Source organism: Chrysochloris asiatica, unplaced genomic scaffold, assembly GCF_000296735.1.
Source record: "Chrysochloris asiatica unplaced genomic scaffold, ChrAsi1.0 scaffold00052, whole genome shotgun sequence".
Lineage (NCBI taxonomy): Eukaryota > Metazoa > Chordata > Mammalia > Afrosoricida > Chrysochloridae > Chrysochloris > Chrysochloris asiatica.
In genome coordinates this window covers 2,491,932-2,496,574 of record NW_006408570.1, presented here as the reverse complement: position 1 = coordinate 2,496,574, position 4,643 = coordinate 2,491,932, and the positions used below count along the sequence as shown (strand labels likewise).

At 47.1% G+C, this 4,643-nt stretch overlaps 1 pseudogene; it reads left to right on the top strand.

Annotated features, from left to right (window-relative positions):
• The first annotated feature begins 3,347 nt into the window (after positions 1–3,347).
• LOC102818760 lies at positions 3,348–4,364 on the top strand (annotated as a pseudogene).
• The last annotated feature ends 279 nt before the right edge of the window (positions 4,365–4,643 follow it).

Below are 4,643 nucleotides of genomic sequence, written 5' to 3'. Positions count from 1 at the left end.
ATCACCCAGGAACTTTTTCTGCACCCTAAGAGAACTGCAGGTCATGTGAAGCACAACTTCAAATATGGGATGCTATGTAAAATAGGAGTCTCATGGTTTAGTAAGTTTGAGAAATGATAAATGAAAACAAATTAAACAGGATTCTTGACTACAGTTCTCAGAACCTTTAGCGGTGCACAAGGACCCTCCCAACCAAACTGGAGACAATAACATGCAGTATTTCCGGAATGCCTTTGATCTTGGAACTTATCTTTTGGTTGGTCATTTGGTGAAGCGAGTGTTTTTCTGAACTTTTGGGGGGCTTGTTGTTGTTAAGTGCCATCGAGTTGGTTCCAATCCATAGTGACCCTAGATAGGGTTTCTGAGGAGTGGCTGGTGAGCTTGAACAGCAAAATTTGCAGTTCAAACGGCTTTTAGCAGTCTGGCACATTAACCCACAGCGCCACACCAGGACTCCTGGGGACTTGCTGTCCTACAAATTGCTGTACAGCTTTTTTGTAGCTAGAATACCTTATGGGCAAGATCAGTATTACTGTTCTACCCGGTGAATGGAACAGTAACAGGGAACTCTTCCTAGTGAATGCTAGATCTCAGACCAGTAATCTCAGTTTTTGACATTGTCTGTTTTATCTGTTAGATGATGAACTAAGTTCCCAAACCTACAGGTTTCTTTATTGGTGATCGCCCAAAAGGTTGACAGTTCAAGTTCACTCAGAGGTGTTTTGGAAGAAAGGTTTAGCGATCTACTGAAAAATCAGTAAATGAACACAGTTCTACTCTGACACACACGGGATCACTATGAGTGGAGTTGACACAATAACAGCTGGTAAGCTAGTGCTGATGGGTAGTTGAAGACTGGCGTAGACCCCAGAGGGAAGCTTTTGGTCATCACATAACATGTGCCATTTCTGTATTTGCATTACAAACTTGACTGGGAGCCAAGGGATAGAAAACCCTCAGTAAGTCATCCTTTATCTTCCCTTTTGATATTTCTTACATGCCTCTCAAGCCCCTTTGCTAGAATTGGTACTGTCCAGGAATTGTGGTCCAGGGACTTGCTGCTTCAGAGTCTGAGGACCAAAAGCATTGGCTTCCCCTGGAAGCTTGTGAGCAATCTCAGGGCCCATCCAGAGCTATTGAGCCAGAATCTGGATTTAAGAAGCCTGGTTGATAGGCAGGCTCCTTTCAGTTTTGAGAAGCAGTCTTCCAGAGCTGTGCTTTACAGAACCACAGGTCATGACCCATAGTGGGTTCTGGAAATAATGTCATGCATTGTAATCAGTATTTAAAAAACCAAAGAGTAGAATGGAAAATATAAGATGGACTGACATAATGGGGGCAAGGATTATTTTGGAAAACTGTGTTTGGGGTTGTGGTGTCAAATGTGTGTCACTATCAAAAATATTTGAAGACATCACTCTTGAGGCACTCAAGTATGGTGAGATAGGGAACTGGCTGTGGGCCCTCTGCCTGACCACCCTCCCCCCACCTGACCTCTTCACAGCTGCCCTGGACGCCTAAGGGCTTCCCGTCACTGACCACATGCACCTTGTCACCACACCCTGTGGCCCAGTGCCTAGACTTTGGGGTGTGGTGGGGGAGAACTGGAACCAAAAAGAGTGAGTTTTAAAATAGGTTCTTCTCCAGGTTGATTTTTCTCCCCTTTCCTTTCCAGCCCCTTCCTTTTTCCTTCTTCTCCTTCTCCTATTCCAAGCTGGAAGACAAAGCCAAGTCCAGCTCATCCAAGACAGGAGTCACTCTCCCTCCACACTGCACATTTCCCCATTCCAAGGCCACCCCCACCCATGCCAAAGAGTCAAAATAACCTGGCTGACCCCTCGTCCTCAGGGGCCAGCCCCTCCCCTGGCATTTTGCCACCCATCCTGTGTCTGCCAGAAAATTTATCTGATCTTTGAATCTAGTGCTTCCCAGGAGATAAAGCTGGGCTGCTAAAGGCATCAGTGTGCAGTAGAGTCGGGGCATTGGGAGGTGAGCAGGGCAGGGATAGGGCAGGGCCCCTGGGGTACAGGAGCTGGGAGGCAGGCTGCCAAGGCCTGTAAGCCTTCACCCTCAGTCCTTGGTTCAAGGCTGAAATGGAGTGTCTGAAAACCTACAAGGGAATTTTCTTTTGAAAATTCTTTTGTCATCATCATTACTACTAGAGATGACACTGTTATATTGTCAGTTGCCATGGATTCGATTCTGACTCAAGCTGATCCCATGTGTTAGAGTAGAATTGCTCCATAGGGTTTCTTGGCTGTAATCTTAACAGAAGCAGAATGCCAGACTTTTCTTTCATGGTATCATTGGACAGGTTCAAACCACCAACCTTGAGGTTAATGGTCGAGTGTCATCATTTGCACCTCCTATTTTGCCTGGAATGATTGGGTTTTATTCCTTTTGTCTGTGTATGATTACTAATAATGCTCCATTTCATTCTCATTCATGTCCTAATTTGGATCACAGATTATATCATCACCGTACAAAAGAAAATTAAAGTCCAAACTTGTCAAAGGTCATATAGCTAAAAAGCCGTCTAGCTGGGGACTTGACCTTAATCCCATGCCTCTCAAAAGGTGCCTCACTCCCTGCTTCTCCCTTCATTTAGTGAGAAGGGTAGGGGTGTGTGCCCATGTGCTGGGCCCCAGCCCCTGACAGGTCTTAAAAGTTCCAAGTTCACCCTCTAACAATTTCTTTCAGCCTGCAGGGTGCAGCAGAACTCAGCTGGTTCTAAAGTCTTGGATTTATCTTCACGAGTGGTCAAGGCTGAGATGGAGGTTGAGCTATTGCCCAAGGATGAGGGATCTTTCTAAGAACTTCTTTGGTTTTCCCCTCAGGCATGCTTGGAATCTCAGCTGTGGCAAACTTCAACTTTCTGGGGCACAAGACACATAGTTCCCATTTTCCTGTTCTCTGCAAGGGTATGTGTGGATGATGCAAGTGAACCTGGTCAATCGTGGTGGAATGGTGGTGGGGAAGTGGTACTGAGAGACCTGGGGCATGGGGATGGGAGTTTTTAATGGAATAATAGCATTAGTTGCATGTGTTGTGCCTGGCAGTACTTGCCCCATGAACTTGAACTTCCTCTTGGGGCAACAACTTTGAGGCACAAGATTCATGGATTGTGGCTTCTTGCGGTTTCATTAGGGATCAAACCCAGGCCACCTAAGATTTCTGGTATCCCAACTCCTTTAGGCCACCCATGGACACTAAGCTGCTGAAAACTTTCTGGCTTGGTCAAGGCTACTGGCCACAGATACAGGAGACTTGGGTTGCTATCCCACTGGACCCAAGTCCTAAAGCTTTGCCGGGAATTTACCACATCCATTCCAAGGGCTGCAGAGGAGATGAAGGTGAAGGTAACACTGCAGGGTCCCCTGCCCCCTCAGGAGAACATAGCTGGTCAGCCAGGAACAGAAGAGAAATGTCTTCTTAAAAACATATGAACAACCTACACCTATGGATGCGTTCCCTCAAAAGAGGGAACTAATCTTTACAGCAAGGATCATTCACACATACTCAGTACACAGAATAGACAGGGATGGGAAACTTGGACATTAGCTAACCAAAATGAGGGGGCTACAAAGGCAAAAAGCGACTGGCTTACAAGCTTTCAATAGGGAGCCTAGATCCAGAGGGCGTGTTGAAGGTAGAATCTCCACTGAGTAGTATCCAATCTGTCTGGGTGGGGCTGATGAAAGGAGATGGGGATTGGACTCTTGTGGTACAGTGATGAATAATTGCTATCAGGACTGACTGTGAGGTAGGAAATGTAAAGGTAGACATTTTGTAGCAAAAATGTGGAGACTACTCCAAGGCCTTCCTCCTGCAGACTGTAGATGGGAAATATAAAGACCTCAAGTACATCTCACCAGAAACGATGGTGGCCCTGCTCATGGGCAATTTTAGCAACAGCGTTGAGAGGTTTGTGATTGTGGACTGCATATACTCCTAGAATATGAAGATGGTGACATCAAAACAGCCATAAACTTCCCCCTGGAACAGGATGCCGAGAGCTTCCTGCTGCAGATTCCCATCATAGCTTCCAACATGGACAAGAGAATCCTCCTCATCTTCCATTGTGAATTTTCATCTGAGCGCGGGCCCCGCATGTGCCGATTCATCCCTGAACGAGACCGTGCTACTAACGACTATGCCAGTCTCCACTATCCCGAGATGTATATACTCAAAGGCGGCTACAAGGAGTTCTTCACACAGCACCCGAACTTCTGTGAGCCCCTGGACTACCGGGCCATGAACCATGAGGCCTTCAGGATGAGCTGAAGACCTTCTGCCTTAAGACCCGAAGCTGGCTTGGGGAGAGGAGCCTGCCGGAGCTCTGTAGACCCTTGCAGGATCAGTGAGGGTCCCCCTGCCTGGAAGCCACCAGTCGACCTTTGGGACTGGGGGCCTGTTGGAGACCCTACCCTCAGCCCTGTCCTCCTAGTCTCAGTTCAATAATTTTTCCTCTCTGGTAGTGTAGTGGTTACGAATTGAGCTGCGAACCACAAGGTCAGCAGTTCGATACTACCAGCTGTTCCGCGGGAGAAAGATGAGGTTTTCTGCTCCCGTAAAGATTTACAGCCTCGGAAACCCTGTACAGGGTCGCTATGAGTCAGAACCGACTCCATGGCGCATAACAA